Genomic DNA, 21,206 nt, shown 5'->3' with positions numbered 1-21,206 from the left:
TGTCTGGCATCATTTCAGCTATTAACTGTCATGCTACATCTTGTCCTGGTCCTCGTAGTGGTAAACTGTTTTTGTTACCCATTAGCTATTTCCAGTTTTTCTGTTTGTTATCCTCTAGCTTCCACGCTAAAGTTCCTTTTTGTTTTTCTAGCTTCCAGTGCTAGCTCCCTTAGTTTGTTATTCCGCCCACGTGCCTGCTTTTTGTTTGTTCTTGTTCTGTAATTTATATTAAATAATGTCTTCATATTCTATGCCTGCCTCCGTCTTTGCATCTTGGGGTTCAACAACAAATAACTCTGACACACCCTTTGCTCTGATTACTGCTTTGCACACTCCTGGCATTCTCTCGATGAGCTTCAAGAGGTAGCCACCCGAAATGGTTTTCACTTTACAGGTGTCATAGTTTTGATGCCTTCAGTGACAATTTAGAAGATAAGTAGTCTTGAAAATAATGAAAACACGTTGAAATGAAAAGTTGTGTCCAAACTTTTGGCCTGTACTGTATACTGTATATATATATATATATATATATATATATATATATATATATATATATATATATATATATATATATATGTATATGTATATGTATATACACGACTTATACTCAGAAGTGACTTATGTGTGAAATTATTAACACATTACCGTAAAATATGAAATAATATTATTTAGCTCATTCACGTAAGAGACTAGACGTATAAGATTTCATGGGATTTAGCAATTAGGAGTGACAGATTGTTTGGTAAACTGATGGCATGTTCTATATGTTATAGTTATTTGAATGACTCTTACCATAATATGTTAGGTTAACATACCAGGCACCTTCTCAGTTGGTTATTCATGCGTCATATAACGTACACTTATTCAGCCTGTTGTTCACTATTCTTTATTTATTTTAAATTGCCTTTCAGATGTCTATTCTTGGTGTTGGGTTTTATCAAATAAATTTCCCCCAAAAATGCGACTTATACTCCAGTGCGACTTATATATGTCTTTTTCTTTCTTTATTATGCATTTTCGGCCGCTGCGACTTAGACACCGAAAAATACGGTATATATACATATACATATATATACACACACACACATAAATATCCATCCATTTTCTACCGCTTATTCCCTTTGGGGTTGCGGGGGGCGCTTGAAACCTCCAAATTTGGGAGATGGGGGTGTATTTAGGTGGATTGTGGGGGGTTATATAATTTCAAGTATAACTTATATATCTATTTCTTATGAGTATATCCGTTCGGCCACCGTGTTCAATGGAGAAGTCTGATCTACAAAATTTGCAGGCAGCATACCCCTTCCCCTTCGAGCTGTCCTGGATGAACTGCAATTATTATTTCCAATCATTTTGGAACTTGCAAGCGTACTTCTTACTCGTCGTCGCCATGTCTCTTCTTCGTTCTTCTGCTTTGTCTCGGTTATGTTTTTGGACATTACTACTTGACGTGGTTTTGAAGTAATGCATGATGGGAATCCGGATGTTGTGTGTCAGTGTATTAACGTGCCGGCTGGAATAAACACACGCTGAGAAATTGCTCCGTGCCTGCCTACTTTATGGGTTATAGATAAACCTGTGGATAACGGAGACATATATAATAGTCTCCTTTTCAGGTGAGAGAGGACGCTAAAGGCAGTGCCTTTAAGGCACGCCCCCAATATTGTTGTCCGGGTGTAAATTGGGAGATATTCAGGAGAATGCTTGCCCCGGAAGATTTTCAGGAGGGGCACTGTAATTCGGGAGTCTCCTAGGAAAATTGAGGGGGTCTACCTTTGTCTGTGTGGGGACCGCCAGCGCAAACACACACACACACACACACACACACACACACACACACACACACACACACACACACATGCTTGTATTTCTGACCTTCTTGAGACCTTCGAAAAATGCAGACATCTTGGGACCAACCTTTCGAGATATATAAAGATTTGTATCTACAACATTAATATTATATACATACTATGCAAATATAAAAAACCTTGTTGTGAAAAATGAGTTGGAATTTCACCAAAAAATTGTCACAATCTCACAAGAAAAACTTGGAATTTTGGCAGTATTATGATAACAGTCGTAATTTTACTCAACGCAAGTCAACATTTTACAAGTAAAATTGAACATTTGTGCAAAATTATGATAAAAGTTTGAATTTTACCCAAGAACTAGTCGTGATTTTTACAAGAAAAGCTAAACATTTTGGCATTTTTATGAAAAGTCCCAATTTTACTCAACAAAAGTCACATTTTTAACTCATTCAGAACATTCAAGTTTTTCACATTTTCAAAAAAAATTCCGGCTTTTTCCCCAAATTTCCAAATTTTTGGGAAAGTCCCATTGCAAATCAATGGAACATTCTTCACTGCGCCTAGAATCTAGAATGGATCGGTTCACAGCCGAGTGTGAAGCAGCCGGAATGAGAATCAGCACCTCCAAGTCCGAGTCCATGGTTCTTGCCCGGAAAAGGGTGGAGTGCCATCTCCGGGTTGGGGAGGAGACCCTGCCCCAAGTGGAGGAGTTCAAGTACCTAGGAGTCTTGTTCACGAGTGAGGGAAAAGTGGATCGTTAGATCGACAGGCGTTGTGGTGAAGAAGGAGCTGAGCCGGAAGGCAAAGCTCTCAATTTACCGGTCGATCTACGTACATCCTCACCTATGGTCATGAGCTTTGGGTCATGACCGAAAGGACAAGATCACGGGTACAAGCGGCCGAAATGAGTTTCCTCCGCCGGGTGGCAGCTCTCCCTTAGAGATAGGGTGAGAAGCTCAGCCATCCGGGAGGAACTCAAAGTAAAGCCGCTGCTCCTCCACATCGAGAGGAGCCAGACGAGGTGGTTCGGGCATCTGGTCAGGATGCCACCCGAAATGCTTCCCTAGGGAGGTGTTTAGGGCACGTCCGACCGGTAGGAGGCCACGGGGAAGACCCAGACTATGTCTCCCGGCTGGCCTGGGGAGAGGGAAGTCTGGGCTTCCCTGCTTAGGCTGCTGCCCCCGTGACCCGACCCCGGATAAGTGGTAAAAGATGGATGAATGGATGGATGGAACATTCTTCTAAATTCAACAACTCCCACATTTTTAATCTGATTCAAAGAGTTCCAACTTCAAAATATTCATCCTGTCTGGGGAATTGTGTGCTCCCTTTCAAAAATTAAATAATAAAAAAAAAAAAATTCCAGGATTCTTTCAGGAATCGCTTCATTTAATTGTATTTAATATGCCATTTATTTTTTTCCACGTTGCTTTAGTTTTAAAAATAACATCTGGTGAAGTAATCCTGTTTTTTTTTTTTACTTCAAACCTGACTTCAATAATCCAATAGCCACAAATGCCAGTTGATAAAATCTAACCCTAACTGGCAGAGGATTGAGAACAAACATTTGGACTAAATGTTTGGCAAAAAACAACTTTTTTCAGGAGTTACATCACATAGTACTTGAATATACTGTAGTGTCCACTAAATAGATTCCACGTATGTTGAGAATGTGAAAAGATGCTCGTGAAAATCTTGTGACACTTAGACTGACATTATGAGCGCTCTCTTTTTTATTTTATTACACTGCTCGGGCCCCTTCAGCGTCATGACACGGCTTACAAAGAAGGCACTCATGCACGCTCTCTAATAATAGGAAAATTATGCAACTGACCTACAGGTATAAACGGGCTTGGTGGCAAGGGGAATAGACTGCTCATTACTTGAATTTTTTTTCTTTCCGCCAACGGTTTCCTGTCCTTACAAGCCTCTTTATTCTCAGAAAGAAGCATGTGAATGACAGACACCCTTGTCGTGTAAGGTACAAATAATACTTGTCTCAATGTTATGAGTATTGGTGCCACAATTAAATGAATGATATAGGATTGGGTAGATTAATTCATCCCGATTATGTGGCTGCAGCACAGGTACCAAAAGCCCACAAAAAATAAAGTAAAAACACATGAAAAGGAGTGGGAAATAATTAACAACGCAGAGGACATAAAATGCATTTCAGAGCACAGAGACGATGCAACCAGCTGCCACCTTAGCGGCGCCAATTCCACATACAGCTACAAAAGTAAAAATATAACACAAAAACCAAAAAACGAGCAATAAATAATACATATTCTGCATATACGAGTTTAAAATGCATAGAGAAAAACGCAAAAAAATAAAACACACACCATTTCAACACCGACATACACAAATGTGACCTCTGCGTTGTTCCATGCCACGGGGCAGCACAGCCAGGAGCAGACCCAACAAAGCAACGGGAAGAGCAGACTGCATCCGAGGCTGCCCACTCGCTCTCGGCCAACGTCCGGTCCACGCGGGTAAGCAAGAATCCGACACGGGCTCATCCAGCCGTTGTTTGTGAATGACTGAGCATTTCATGGAAGCTGCTTTCATACCGACCTGTTCCCAATTAGCCTGTGGGATTTTCCCAGTGAGTTTTTTGATGAGCATTCCTCAACTTTCTCCGTCTTTTTGGCCACTTGTGCCAGCTTTTTTGAAATATGTTGCAGGCATCAAATTCCAAATGAGCTAATATTTGCAAAAATAACAAAGTTTGAACATTCAATTGAAACATAGGTGTCAGGCTTGCCACTGACAGTTTGTTTGTGTTTTAGTTTTTCCTGTGTGTTTAGCATTTCCTGTTTTTAGTTCCTGTCAGCGCTCTTATTTTGTCTGTTTCCTGTTTTTTTCCCCCTGTGCGCTGTTTTCCCTCAAATGTGGCTGATTGGCACCTGGCCACACCTGGTGTCAATCAGCCCGATCCTATTTGAACCTGTTTTGTCCTCCAGTCGAGTGCTGGATTATTGTATTGGCATGTCAATGTCGCTCTTGTCATTGCTACCTGTCGTGTCGTGATTTGTCAATGTAGCGTTGCGGTAAGCTTTATTTGATTGCGGTTTTTAGCTTACTGCCTTTTGTTCCCTGCTTCCCAGTTTGTTTTTATATTACATGTACGACTTCTGTTTCCTGCTCGATTCTTGTTAGCTTGCATGCTAAGTTCCTTTTTGTTTTCTAGCTCCCATGCTAGCTCCCTTAGTTTGTGATCCGCCCACGTGCGTGCTTTTTGTTTGTACCCTTTGTTTGTTTTTATTCTAGTATTTTATATTAAAACCATGTTTTCCCACTCAATGCCTGCCTCCTTCTCTGCATCTTGGGGTTCATCACAAACAAACTCTGACAATAGGTTGAATATCAGTGGTACTTTAACTTAACTTTAAAAGGATTTGCGAATCATTGTATTTTGTTTATATTTACGATTTATACAACATGCCAACTTCACTGGTTTTTGGGGTTTGTAAAACTGCCCATGCTGATCAGAAAAAAGTCTTGACTGTTTTATTGTTAGTTGTGCAAAATTATGAGAAAATACAACAAGTTCATGGCCTACCAAATATCGTAATCCATCCATCCATTTTCTACCGCTTATCGTAATGATTTTTATTATTTATCTACAAAATAAGTGTTTTTTTTTCTCCACAAAGAACATACCGTTTTTTCCGAACCAAAGGGGGCACCGGATTATAAAGCACACTGTCGACGAGCGGGTCTAGTCAGGTCTATTTTCATACAAAAGGAGCACCGGATTATAGGGGGCATTAAAGAGGTCATATTATTTTTCATAAATGAAACACTATCTTGTGGTCTACATAACATGTAATTGTAGTTATTTGGTTAAAATGTTGCATAGATTATGTTTTACAGACCATCTTCAAGTCGATTTCCGGCAGTCGCTTTCTGACAATCGCTTAAGGCTCCGTTTTTTGGGTCTCCTCCACGTCATCTTTGTTGTAACTGTGTAGCGTGCAAGGACAGGCGTCGAAGAAGTGTCAAAAATTGAGCAACACGGACTACAATTGCGGACGCAGGCACATGTGGGATCACACTCCTCAGCCTTCCCGGTAAGGTTTATTCAGGTGTTCTGGAGAGGAGGCTACCCCGAATAATCGAACCTCGGATGCAGGAGGAACAGTGTGGTTTTCGTCCTGGTTGTGGAACTGTGGACAAGCTCTATACTCTCGGCAGTGTTCTTGAGGGTGCATGGGAGTTTGCCCAACCAGTCTACATGTGCTTTGTGGACTTGGAGAAGGCATTCGACCGTGTCCCTCGGGACGTGCTTAAAGAGTCCGAGGTATCGGACAGTCTGATTGTGGCGATTCGCTCCCTGTATGATCAGTGTCAGAGCTTGGTCCACATTGCCGGCTGTAACTCGGACACGTTTCCAGTGAGGACAGAATTTTTAGGCGCAGTCAAGGCGTTGAGGGGCTCCGGTTTGGTGGCTGCAGGATTAGGTCTCTGCTTTTTGCAGATGATGTGGTCCTGATGGCTTCATCAGGCCAGGATCTTCAGCTCTCACTGGATCGGTTTGCAGCCGAGTGTGAAGCGACTGGGATGAGAATCAGCACTTCCAAGTCCGAGTCCATGCTTCTCGCCCGGAAAAGGGTGGAATGCCATCTCCAGGTTGGGGAGGAGACCCTGCCCCAGGTGGAGGAGTTCAAGTACCTCGGAGTCTTGCTCACGAGTGAGGGAAGAGTGGATCGTGAGGCGTGTTCAGTAATGCGGACGCTGTATCGATCCGTTGTAGTGAAGAAGGAGCTGAGCCGGAAGGCAGAGCTCTCAATTTACCGGTCGATCTACGTTCTCATCCTCACTTATGGTCATGAGCTTTGGGTTATGACCGAAAGGACAAGATCACGGGTACAAGCGGCCGAAATAAGTTTCCTCTGCCGGGTGGCGGGGCTCTCCCTTAGAGATAGGGTGCGAAGCTCTGCCATCCGGTGGGAGCTCAAAATAAAGCCACTGCTCTTCCACATGGAGAGGAGCCAGATGAGGTGGTCCAGGCCTCTACTTAGGATGCCACCTGAACGCCTCCCTAGGGAGGTGTTTCGGGCACGTCCGACCGGTAGGAGGCCACGGGGCAGACCCAGGACACATTGGGAAGACTCCCGGCTGGCCTGGGAACGCCTCGGGATCCCCCGGGAAGAGCTGGATGAAGTGGCTGGGGAGAGGAGAGTCTGGGCTTCCCTGCTTAGGCTGCTGCCCCCGAGGCCCGACCTCGGATAAGCGGAAGAAGATGGATGGAAAATAGAGAGCATAAAATGTCTACATATAATTAAACATCCATGCATATAGTTCAGTCTCGCTTTAGTTACAATCAAAGCTCAGGGGCAAACAGCAGCAGATTTCTGTGGATATTTTTATGTGATGTCATTAATCCTTTTGTTTTGATACATGCTGCTAAAAATAAGCATCAAATAACCCTAATGGATCACTCCCCCTCAACTCCTCTCTTCTGTGTGACTGAATGTGCATCATCTGCAACACATAATGCTTTGCTGACGCTGCCAGCTTTGAAGATTACGCTAAATCAAACGTGAGCTCTAATCTGGAGCTGGCACCTTTTTATCTCTTTTTTTTTTTTTTTTTTATGAAAGGCTGGAGTAGTAGGAGTCCGGATGACCTAAATGGTTCCTTCAAACTTCCGGTTAGGTTTTTCACAGCCGAATGGACAAATGGATAATATACAATCATGTGTATTTGTGAACAATTCTTGTAAGTGCTCAATCGACCAATTGGAGCATCCTTTTTTTTTGTTTGTTTTTTTAGCATGAAGGTCCTCACTTCACCCACTTGGAGTCAAGCGTTACGTAACGCAGTATTCCAGAAAGACCTAAAATAATTCCTTTTCCTGGAGATGCTGTTTCTACGATTTGAACTTGTGTATTTGGTCAATCCTAAAACGAGGCAGAGTGCTTTTTACAAGCTGGTAACCATCTCTTTATTGACTCCACTTTTGGAGAATTCTGCACAAAAAATATGGTACTGTCATTAATAGAGACTGACAAAGGCCTGGGCAATTATTTTGATCCAGGGGGCCAAATTTAGAGAAAAAAAAATTGTCTAGGGGCCGGTAGATCTATTTTTAGGAACACTAATACAAAACCTCAATAACGTCTGATTGAATGCTAAAACGTCATGACAGACCGCCTTAAAAAACTAAATTGAATTTTAATTTTTTTTTACTGAATGAAACACCCAGAATGTACATGAAAATAAAGAATGTGGGATTTACAATGTTAACTATGAACGATAAAACACTGAATATTGACGCCACACTCCCTCTTGGTCGACATATTTTACAATCAACGCAAAACAAATGCAACAAACACAGCGAAATATGAACGCGAAAGGTAAAAAAACAATCTGATATATCTGATACATCAATAAGCTTTAGAACAGGGGTAGGGAACCTACGGCTCTAGAGCCAGATGTGGCTCTTTTGATGACTGCATCTGGCTCTCAGATAAATCTTAGCTGACGTTGCTTAACACGATAAGTAATAAATAATTCCGCTGGTAATCACAGTGTTAAAAATAACATTCAAAATTAAAAACATTTTCATGCGTTGTAATCCATCAATCCAAGAAGTCACATTAATGGTAAGAAGAATTGTATTTATTATTGGTTAGCTTCAGAATAACAATGTTATTAAAAAGAATAAGAACATTATTATACTCTAAAAATGTGAGTCTTACTTAAAAATGCACACATTTTGTTGTATTCAGTCTTAAAAAATATTGGTAACACTTTAGTATGGGGAACATATTCTATGGGGAACATATTCTAAGTAACAAAGACTTATTAAGAAATATTTGGACACTAGGGAAACATATAAGGGTTAGGGTTACTAATTAACACTAATTCTGTGGTTATTGAGGGAAGACTCTTAGTTAATGACTGACTGCTTGTACAGTGGGGCAAAAAAGTATTTAGTCAGCCACCGATTGTGCAGGTTCACCCACTTAAAATGATGACAGAGGTCTGTAATTTTCATCATAGGTACACTTCAACTGTGAGAGACAGAATGTGGAAAAAAATCCAGGAATTCACATTGTTGGAATTTTAAAGAATTTATCTGTAAATTATGGTAGAAAATAAGTATTTGGTCAATCATTAAAAGCTCTTACTGATGGAAGGAGGTTTGGCTCAAAATCTCACAATACATGGCCCCATTCATTCTTTCCTTAACACGGATCAATCGTCCTGTCCCCTTAGCAGAAAAACAGCCCCAAAGCATGATGTTTCCACCCCCATGCTTCACAGTAGGTGTGGTGTTCTTGGGATGCAACTCAGTATTTTTCTTCCTCCAAACACGACGAGTTGAGTTTATACCAAAAAGTTATATTTTGTTTTCATCTGACCACATGACATTCTCCCAATCCTCTGCTGTATCATCCATGTATCCATTTTGGTATAAACTCAACTCGTCGTGTTTGGAGAAAGAAGAATACTGAGTTGCATCCCAAGAACACCATACCTACTGTGAAGAACGGGGGTTGAAACATCATGCTTTTCTGCTAAGGGGACAGGACGATTGATCCGTGTTAAGGAAAGAATGAATGGGGCCATGTATCGTGAGATTTTGAGCCAAAACCTTCTCCCATCAGTGAGAACTTTGAAAGGTTGACCAAATACTTATTTTCCACCATCATTTACAAATAAATTCTTTAAAATTCCTACAATGTGAATTCCTGGATTTTTTTTTCACATTCTGTGTCTCACAGTTGAAGTGTACCTATGACGAAAATTACAGACCTCTGTCATCATTTTAAGTGGGAGAACTTGCACAATCGGTGGCTGACTAAACTCTTTTTTGCCCCACTGTATAATAAGGCCATTAATAAGCACTTAATGACTAATTAAGAGCCAATACATTACTAATGTACATGTTAATGAGCAATTAATTAATGGTGACTATGTTCTCCATACAAAAGGGTTACCAAAATATTATATGGCTCTCATGGAAATACATTTTAAAATATTTGGCTTTCATGGCTCTCTAAGCCAAAAAGGTTCCCGACCCCTGCTTTAGAACTTTGTTGTAAAAATCTCCTTTCACGCCATTTCAGGCTGAGACTCGGTGGAAATGTTCCCCACCCACACTGCTTGGTGCCTCGTCTGAGCTGCTGTGACGTAGATCACCATAGTAACTAATTAGATTACCATAGAAACTAGCATATCATGCAAAAGTGCAGATTCCAACCATTGAAATACAAACCCTGTTTCCATATGAGTTGGGAAATTGTGTTAGATGTAAGTATAAACAAAACACAATGATTTGCAAATAATTTTCAACCCATATTCAATTGAATGCACTACAAAGACAACATATTTAAAACTCAACTCAAACTTTATTTTTTTGCAAATAATAATTAACTTAGAATTTCATGGCTGCAACACGTGCCAAAGTAGTTGGGAAAGGGCATGTTCACCACTGTGTTACATCACCTTTTCTTTTAACAACACTCAATACACGTTTGGGAATTGAGGAAACTAATTGTTGAAGCTTTGAAAGTGGAATTCTTTCCCATTCTTGTTTTATGTAGAGCTTCAGTCGTTCAACAGTCCGGGGTCTCCGCTGTCATGTTTTATGCTTCATAATGCGCCACACATTTTTGATGGGAGACAGGTCTGGACTGCAGGCGGGCCAGGAAAGTACCCGCACTGTTTTTTTTACGAAACCCCGTTGTTGAATGTGGCTTGGCTTTGTCTTGCTGAAATAAGCAGGGGCGTCCATGAAAAAGACGGTGCTTAGATGGCAGCATATGTTGTTCCAAAACCTGTATGTACCTTTCAGCATTAATGGTGCCTTCACAGATGTGTAAGTTACCCATGCCTTGGGCACTAATACACCCCCACACCATCACAGATGCTGGCTTTTGAACTTTGTGTCGATAACAGTCTGGATCGTTCGCTTCCCCTTTGGTCCCGATGACACGATGTCGAATATTTCCAAAAACAATTTGAAATGTGGACTCGTCCGACCACAGAACACTTTTCCACTTTGCATCAGTCCATCTTAGCCATTTATGTTGTTGATGAATGGCTTTCGCCTTGCATAGTAGGGCTTTAACTTGCACTTACAGATTTAGCGACAAACTGTATTTAGTGACAGTGGTTTTCTGAAGGGTTCCTGAGCCCATGTGGTGATATCCTTCAGAGATTGATGTCGGTTTTTGATACAGTGCCGTCTGAGGGATCGAAGGTCACGGTCATTCAATGTTGGTTTCCGGCCATGCCGCTTACGTGGAGTGATTTCTCCAGATTCTCTGAACCTTTTGATGATATTATGGACCGTAGATATTGAAATCCCTAAATTTCTTGCAATTGCATTTTGAGAAATGTTGTTCTTAAACTGTTTGACTATTTGCTCACGCAGTTGGCGACAAAGGGGTGGACCTGGTCCCATTCTTTCTTGTAAAAGACTGAGCATTTTTTGGTAAGCTGTTTTTGTACCCAATCATGGCACCCACCTGTTCCCAATTAGCCTGCACACCTGTGGGATGTTCCAAATAAGTGTTGGATGAGCATTCCTCAACTTTATCGGTATTTATTGACACCTTTCCCAAGTTCTTTGTCACGTGTTGCTGGCATCAAATTCTAAAGTAAATGATTATTTGCAAAAAAAATTTTTTTTATCAGTTTGAATATCAAATATGTTGTCTTTGTAGCATATTCAACTGAATATGGGTTGAAAAGGATTTGCAAATCATTGTATTCCAGTTATATTTACATCTAACACAATTTCCCAACTCATATGGAAACGGGGTTTGGACTTCGTATAGTTCAAGACTTACGGTCATTTGCAAACATCACTGTACATCATAATGGCAGCTACACTTTCCATCTTAAAAATCTAAAAAAATATTTGGGAATGTCCAGATTGCAAAGCTTAACGGGCCTTAATTTGCCAAGATCTGCCATAGAGTCACTACTTACTTTATTTTTCAAACTTTAGAGTGCATCGGTATATAAGCTGCACCCACTAAATTCGAAATTCAGTATATTGACCAAAATCGGACTATATGTCGCAGATGTATACAGTGCGAAAAGAGTTATTTTCACAGAAATATTTTGTAAATATTTATTTAAATACCTTAATTGATTCCGGACAGTGCCTGTAACACGACAGTGAAACTGCTTATCAAACAAAACTAAAGTCATTTTAATGGACCCACCACTCCAATCAGTTAAACATACAACATTTTGGGTTTTTGAGGAATTTACGAAAACTAAAACAATACCAAAAGAACGTTTGTGGAGGGAGGTGTGACCAGCGCTGCCTGCAGGAGCGGAGGTCGCCACCTCTGTCCATGCTGCTGAGGACAGAGCACCATCAGACGGGGGCGTGGCAGTGCTGACGGCGAGACACAGCTGAACAGGTGATTAGGCCTCCCAGTTGGTAGTTATCTAATCACCTGTTGTCTTTAACAGAGGAGGAGGAGGAGGATTTGGAGTGATGAAAAAGTCACGACCTACTGGAAAAACATTTATTAAATTGATGAACATTAAAACTGTGACGTGTGTAACAGAGGAACGGCTAGGGAGCAACTTCCGCAATGTTAGTGTAAATTGATAGTACTAACACAGACACTGTAAACATGTTAGCATATTAGCTAATGCTAACGACGCTAGCTTCATTGCATTACGATAGCACGTACAAATATGCATGAAAACACTCCTACAGACATCACACATGGGACAGTTATATAAGAATGAACAGTTTCAGTTACAGTGTAAAACTTACAAACCTTGCTTGGAGTAATGAACAACGAATCCTTGTGAGTAGAAACGCGATGGACTATTAGAAGAAGAAACAGAACTTGGACTTCAGGTTGAAAGTACGAAACGGAAGGACACTGCAGTGTCTGCAGCGAGTGAACTCGTCCAAAAGATGGTGAAGAAAAGCAAAAAATAGCACACTTTTTCAGTGTCTTTGTTTGTTTGGGTTTTTTTAAACTATTTGCATTACGGCAGTGAAAGAGAAATCTTTAAATTAGCTGCACCGTTTTTATAAGCCGCATGTTTCAAAGCGTAGGAAAAATGTAGCGGTTAATAGTCTGGAATTTATGGTATTTATCATAGAATGCCTTAATTCTAAAAGTCAAAGCATTTTATGTCAAAATGTAGCCTTTTTTTTTGGTCAAGTACAAGGTTTTTTTGCTCTTGACGGTTACGAAATTCCCACGAGAAATCGCAAATTCATGGTATTTTTAGGCTTGGGCAATTTAAAAAAAATAAATACAAAAATCAACAAAAGGGGACCAGAATTAGCGGCTTTCTGTTTTCCCCAAATAACATTCCTCCTCCTTGGTGGATTGCACAAATTCCAGAACAAGAAAAAAATAAAAAAAAACTACGTGATTCCTCATGCATGCCAGGATGTGATACATTTAATGATTTACCTGCCTCCAGCTGAGTTTTATTACATTGCCAAACATTCAGTGTGTTAGGTCATCATCTTTGAAAGAACTGCAGTGAGTTTTCAGTATGATATTAGATGAAAAATCCAAAAATGTGATGTATTGTGCAATTTTTAGCTGTGATGACACACCATACCCGTCGATTCATTAACTCCACCCTTCCAACAGTTTGATCTAGTGAATATAAGAAGAGACAGAGAACAATATTTGTTACTTCCTCCATAACGTTGTTTTTTTAAATAGCTAATGTATACAATAATATGACCTATGTATGATCTTGTAACGACTTGGTATCGGAACGATACCTAAATTTGTGGTATCATCCAAAACTAATGTAGAGTATCCAAACAACAGAAAAATAAATGATTATTACATTTTAACAGAAGTGTAGATATAACATGTTAAAAGAGAAAGTAAGCAGATATTAACACTAGATGAACAAGTAGATTAATAATTAATTTTCTACCACTTGTACTTAGTAATTATGACAAAATAATAGAATGGAAAATTACACAATATGTTACTGCATATGTCAGCAGCTAAATTAGGAGCATTTGTTAGTTTACTTACCAATAAAAGACAAGTTGTGTCAGGGCGCATGCCTTCTGCTGCTCGCTCTTCCCATATAACAGCCATTCGACTGCAAACAATCTGCAATCAACGCACCTGATCCTGATGAGGGCAGATGGCATAAAAACCCATATACCCGAAAATCCAGTGCCGGAACGTAGTTCTCTGTACATATATATCTCCGGCTCCACTCCCGTGTACTTGCTCTCTCTCTCTGTGCCTTCCCAGTTCCCGCGTCTTTATGTCCTTTGAGTTTCCCGCGATGTTTCCCTGTCTCCCGTGATTGAGCTGTGTGCCTCGACTTCCTTTTGGATTCCGGACTGTCTCCCTCGATCCTCGACCCCTGCTTGGACACGGACCCGCTGATGCTTCGCTATAACCCCCGACAACCTGCCTATCCCACGGACGTTTGACCATGCCATTCCCTTGCAGGACTTCTGCCTCTCGCTCAACACTCACGGTAACACTCAGCAAGTAATTCCCACACATAGTCTCACACCATACACTCTTGAATTTAGTCACACTCCATACTCGAGTTTATTATGTATATACATATATATATATATATATGTATATATATATATATATATATATATATACATATACATTTGGAGCTACTACGCCCCCTTGTGGTCTGTGCCGTCTACTCCTCCCAAACACAAGTTGTCTTGTATGTTCACTATTTTATTTAAGGCCAAAATTGCAATAGGAAAAATATGTTTAATGTACCCTGAGATGTTTTGTTACAATAAAGCCAATAATACAAGGTTTTGTGGTCCCCTTTATTTATAAAAGTATCGAAAAGTACCAAAAAGTATATACGTAAATACATTTTGGTACCGGTATGAAAATATTGGTATCGGGATAACACTAGGCCCAACTAGCTTTCCATTGTGCTGCCCTTATTAGGTTAAATCGCTCACTGTTAAAATGTTCCACTCGTTGTCTGCAGAGTCTGTTTTCTAATTAGGGTTGGGAAAAATAGGTGACAGGGGAGTTTCCTGACCGCGTCAAAAGGGAGCTAAACCTGGTTGCTAAGAGACTAATGGAAAGTCATTGACCAAGATGAGTGGCAGGAGTGAGTCACTGAGGGTAAGAAAGTAAAAAAAAAAAATCGAAAGAGAAGACAGCATTGAATTTTCAGAGTTAATCACTGTTGTTATTACACAGATGAGTGTATGCTTAAATCGTCTCTTATTGATCTCAGGCAAATTGCAATAATTGCTGCCGTACGGTGGTACAGAAAAAAGAAAGAGCTATTAAAAATTCAATGAAATGGATATCCCAGGAGAGCCCAACTTTGAAGCAATGGATGGAAATCACAATGACATACAGTATATCAAAGGAAGAAGATAACTTCCTTTTTTAATTATAAATTGGAGAAATGTACTTCATACTTGGGGAAAAATGGGTCAATGATGTCACGCCCATAAGCCTGATTTTAATTTCTCGAATTAGTGATTGTGCTGTCCAATATATATATATACAAACCCCGTTTCCATATGAGTTGGGAAATTGTGTTAGATGTAAATATAAACGAAATACAATGATTTGCAAATCATTTTCAACACATATTTTGTTGAATGCACTACAAAGACAAGATTTTTGATGTTCAAACTAATAAACTTTATTTTTTTTGCAAATTATAATTAACTTAGAATTTCATGGCAGCAACACGTGCCAAAGTAGTTGGGAAAGGACATGTTCACCACAGTGTTACATCACCTTTTCTTTTAACAACACTCAATAAACGTTTGGGAACTGAGGAAACTAATTGTTGAAGCTTTGAAAGTGGAACTCTTTCCCATTCTTGTTTTATGTAGAGCTTCAGTCGTTCAACAGTCCGGAGTCTCCGCTGACGTATTTTACGCTTCATAATGCGCCACACAATTTTAGATGGGAGACAGGTCTGGACTGCAGGCGGGCCAGGAAAGTACCCACACTCTTTTTTTACGAAGCCACGCTGTTGTAACACTTGTCTTGCTGAAATAAGCAGGGGCGTCCATGATAACGTTGCTTGGATGAAAACATATGTTTCTCCAAAACCTATATGGACCATTCAGCATTAATGGTGCCTTCACAAATGTGTAAATTACCCATGCCTTGGGCACTAGTACATCCCCATACCATCACAGATGCTGGCTTTTGAACTTTGCGCCTATAACAATCCGAATTGTTATTTTCCTCTTTGTTTTGGAGGACACCACGTCCTCTGTTTCCAAATATAATTTGAAATGTGGACTCGTCAGACCACAGAACACCTTTCCACTTTGCATCAGTCCATCTTAGGTGAGCTTGAGCCCAGCCAAACTGGCGGCGTTTCAGGATATTTTTGATAAATGGGTTTGGCTTTGCATAGTAGAGTTTTAACTTGCACTTACAGATGTAGCGACCAACTGTAGTTACTGACAGTGGTTTCATGAAGTGTTCCTGAGTCCAGGTGGTGATATCCTTTACACACTGATGTCGGTTTTTGATGCAGTACCCCCTGAGGTATCAAAAGTCCGTAATATCATTGCTTACATGCAGTGAGAGCTCCAGATTCTCTGAACTTTTTGATGATTTTACGGCCCGTAGATGGTAAAATCCCTAAATTCCTTGCAATAGCTCAATGAGAATTGTTGTTCTAAAACTGTTCGACAATTTGCTTTCAAAGTGGTGACCCTCACCCCATCCTTGTTTGTGAACTACTTAGCATTTGATGGAAGCTGCTTTTATACCCAATCATGGCACCCAACTGTTCCCAATTAGCCTGCACAACTGTGGGATGTTCCATATAAGTGTTTGATGAGCATTTCTCAACTTTATCAGTATTTATTGCCACCTTTCCTAACTTTTTTTTCATGTGTTGATGGCATCACATTCTAAAGTTAATGATTATTTGCACAAAAAAAAGTTGATCAGTTTGAACATCAAATAAGTTGTCTTTGTAGCATATTCAACTGAATATGGGTTGAAAATAATTTGCAAATCATTGTATCCCGTTTATATTTGCATCAAACACAATTTCCCAACTTATATGGAAACGGGGTTTGTATATATATATATATATATATATATATATATATATACATATATATATATATATATATATATATACATTAACGCAAAGTGCCATCTTCCATTCCGAACCCATAGGATTCAATATGATGTCGGTCCACCTTCCTTATAATACCCATTATTGTCATGATCTGTGGTCTGGATCATGTTTTTTTTTATTTGCTTTTTAAGACTCCATTAGTTCCTGTTTGCGCTCCCTTGTTTGGTCACCATGGCGACTCATTGGTTTCACCTTCCTCATTTGACACACGCACCTGACTCTAACCAAAGAGACTATTCAAGCCCGTCGTTGCCAGTTAGTCGGCCTGGCGACATTGCTGTGTACATGTTCTTTTCATGCTCTGCTCATGCTGGTATTCTTGCGATTGCTCTTTTCATGCTTCATGCCATGCCACGTAAGTTTTGTTTATTTATGCCGCAGTTTGCGACTTATTGCTTTGCCCTGTCCATAGTTTACTCTTAGTGTTAATTTAGCTCCTAGTGCGATCAGCGCAATTTGCCTTCGCCTTGTGTTCTGTTTTTGTAGTACTTTGAGTTTGAGATTAAATCATGTTTTTTCCTGCACGCCTTGTCCCCAGTAGTCTGTTTGCTTCCTGGGAGACCAATCCTAGCAGTAATCTGCGAAAATTCCACCTCTTGACAATTATAAGGGTTGGAATTGGGGGTTAAATCACCAAAAATAATTCCCGGGCGCGTCACCGCTGCTGCCCACTGCTCCCCTCACCTCCCAGGGGATGAACAAGGGGATAGATCAAATGCAGAGGACACATTTCACCACATCTAGTGTGTGTGTGTGACTATCATTGGTACTTTAATTTAAACTTTTGCTGCTATTACAGCTTCAGCTCTTCTGGGAAGGCTGTCCACAAGGTCGTGGAGTGTGTTTATAAAAATATTCGACCTGTCTTCCAAAAGCGCATTGGTGAGGTCACACACTTATCAGGTCTGGCTCTCAGTCTCCATTGTAATTCATCCCAAAGGTGTTCTATCGGGTTCAGGTCAGGACTCTGTGCAGGCCAGTCAAGTTCATCCACACCAGACTCTGTCATCCAAGTGATTAGGACACCTGATTTTGTTCATTTGGATGGGTGGCCAAATACTTTTGGCAATATAGTGTATTTATATTTTTTTCTGTATTTTAATTTTTTTATTTCTATTATTTACAATCTGTTTAGTATCTTTTATTTTATTTCTGTTTATTGTTATTGTTAATGTATTGTTGTTATTATTATTATTATTATTTTCCTTTCTTGCTGTTTCTTTCTTTTGGAAGGGTGGCATTGTTGGGATATAAACACAAAATATATATTTTGACATACAGGGCAGACAACAGATATATGATGCAATGGATAGGGATGTCTGATGCTGGATGTCAATAACAATTAAATGAAAAAAATAAAACTTATTCATGACAGATCTCAGACATATGGGCCAATGTTCCCACTGTAATTAAACACCTCTCATAAAAAGATGACTCGATCGCACATTTCACTTTGTCATCACTCATTCATGACTCGGCTTATTTACCCGAATGAGTACTAATCTCCGGGTTGATTCAAGTGTTTGTGTTCATGTAGGCACACGCTGACATTAAGCAGTGTTAGGTAACACGTCTGTGGGCGAGGAATGGGATGTGCGCCCCTGTTAGGTTTTAGTACCGTCAGGTGACTCCGCGCCGTGGTGGTCCTCCCACTTGACATTTGCACTGAAAGTGAGATGCTGTTTGTGTCCACTGGACTGACCTGGTCTCAAAACACCTGAATAACACTTGCCGCCATTCCAGGAACAATCATTTTTACCTGACCTACAGCGAGAAGATTGTTGCGCAACTTAAATCTAGGACACACACAAAAACACACACACACACACACACCCACACACACAAACACACACACACAGACAAACACACTATATTGCCAAAAGTATTTGGCCACCTGCTTTTCTCACGTATGAACTTTAAAGTGCCATCCCATTCCTAACCCGTAGGGTTCAATATGATGTTGGTCCACCTTTTGCAGCTATTACAGCTTCAACTCTTCTGGGAAGGCTGTCCACAAGGTTGTGGAGTGTGTTTAGAGGAATTCTCAACCATTCTTCCAAAAGCGCCTTGGTGCGGTTGGTCAATGTTGGTCGAGAAGGCCTGGCTCTCATTCTCCATTCTAATTCATCCCAAAGTTGTTCAATTGGGTTTAGGTCAGGACTCTGTGCAGGCCAGTCAAGTTCATCCACACCAGACTCTGTCATCCATGTTTTTATGGACCTCGCTTTGTACACTGGTTGGGGGTTAGGGTGCGGGGGGATTCTTTTTTTTTTCTTTGTCATGTAAAAGGAAGGTTTTTGTCATGAAAAAGGGAGTTTTTTTGAGTTGGTGCACTAATTTTAAGTTTATCTTGTGTTTTTATGTTGATTTAATAAAAATAATGTTTTATTTTTTTTTAATTTATAAAAAATGATTCGCTGCCCGCTGGTTGGGGACCACACTTATATAGGGCTCAGGTCAGGACTCTGTGCAGGCCAGTCAAGTTCCTCCACACCAGACTCTGTCATCCATGTCTTTATGGACCTCGCTTTGTACTTTGGTGCACAGTCATGTTGGAAGAGGAAAAGCCCGCTCCAGGAGTTGGAGGTCACACACTGATGTTGGTCGAGAAGGTCTGGCTCTCAGTCTCCATTCTAATTCATCCCAAATTTGTTCTATAGCAGTGGTCCCCAACCTTTTTGTAGCTGCGGACCGGTCAACGCTTGATAATTTGTCCCGCGGCCCGGCGGGGGTTGGGGTGTGGGGGGATTCTATTTTTTTTTTTTTTGTCATGAAAAAGGGAGGTTTTTTTGGGGTTGGTGCACTAATTTCAAGTTTATCTTGTGTTTTTATGTTGATTTAATAAAAATATTTATATATATTTTTTTTTAATTTATAAAAAATTATTCGCGGCCCGGTGGTTGGGGACCACTGTTCTATAGGGCTCAGGTCAGGACTCTGTGCAGGCCAGTCAAGTTCCTCCACACCAGACTCTGTCATCCATGTCTTTATGGATCTCGCTTTGTACACTGGTGCACAGTCATGTTGGAAGAGGAAAGGCCCCGCTCCAGTAGTTGGAGGTCATACACTGATGTTCGTTGAGAAGGTCTGGCTCTCAGTATCCATTCTAATTCATCCCAGAGGTGTTCTATCAGGTTCAGGTCAGGACTCTGTGCAGGCCAGTCAAGTTCATCCACACTAGACTCTGTCATCCATGTCTTTATGGACCTCGCTTTGTACACTGGTGCACAGTCATGTCGGAAGAGGAAAGGCACCGCACCAGTAGTTGGAGGTCACACACTGATGTTCGTTGAGAAGGTCTGGCTCTCAGTATCCATTCTAATTCATCCCAAAGGTGTTCTATCAGGTTCAGGTCAGGACTCTGTGCAGGCCAGTCAAGTTCATCCACACTAGACTCTGTCATCCATGTCTTTATGGACCTCGCTTTGTACACTGGTGCACAGTCATTTTGGAAGAGGAAGGGGCCTGCTCCAAACTGTTTCCACAAGGTTTGGAGCGTGGAATTGTCCAAAATGTTTTAGTATCCTACCTAGTGGCCTAGTGGTTAGAGTCTCCGCCCTGAGATCGGTAGGTTGTGAGTCATACCAAAGATTATGAAAATGGGACCCATGACTTTCCTGCTTGGCACTTAGCATCAAGGGTTGGAATTGGGGGTTAAATCACCAAAAATGATTCCCGGGCCCGGCACCGCTGCTGCTCACTGCTCCCCTCACCTCCCAGGGGGTGAACACGGGGATGGGTCAAATGCAGAGGACAAATTTCACCACATCTATTGTTTGTGTGACTTTAAATTTAACTTTTATTTTTAGTTCCAGTGAAAGGAATTTTGAATGCTCCAGGATACCAAAATATTTTGGACAATTCCACGCTCCAAATCTTGTGGGAACAGTTTAGAGCGGACCCCTTGCTTTTCCAACATGTCTGCGCACCAGTGCACAAAGCAAAGTCCATAGAGACATGGTGGTTTGGAGGAACTTGACTGGCCTGCACAGAGTCCTGACTTGACCCCTATAGAACACCTTTGGGATGAATTAGAACAGCGACTGAGAGCCAGACCTTCTCGACCAACATCAGTGTGTGACCTTTTGGAAGATTGGTCAAAAAATCCTACAAAAAAAACTCTGCAACCTTGTGGACAGCCTTCTCAGAAGAGTTGAAGCTGTAATAGCTGCAAAAGGTGGACATCATATTGAACCCTATGGGTTAGGAATGGGATGAGTCAAGGCAGGTGGTCAAATACCTTTGGCAATATAGTGTTTTAGGAACTGATCACAAGGGAATTATCGC

Source organism: Nerophis ophidion, linkage group LG17 (assembly GCF_033978795.1).
Source record: "Nerophis ophidion isolate RoL-2023_Sa linkage group LG17, RoL_Noph_v1.0, whole genome shotgun sequence".
Lineage (NCBI taxonomy): Eukaryota > Metazoa > Chordata > Actinopteri > Syngnathiformes > Syngnathidae > Nerophis > Nerophis ophidion.
The sequence above is the reverse complement of the archived record's forward strand: the minus strand, read 5'-3'. Positions refer to the sequence as shown.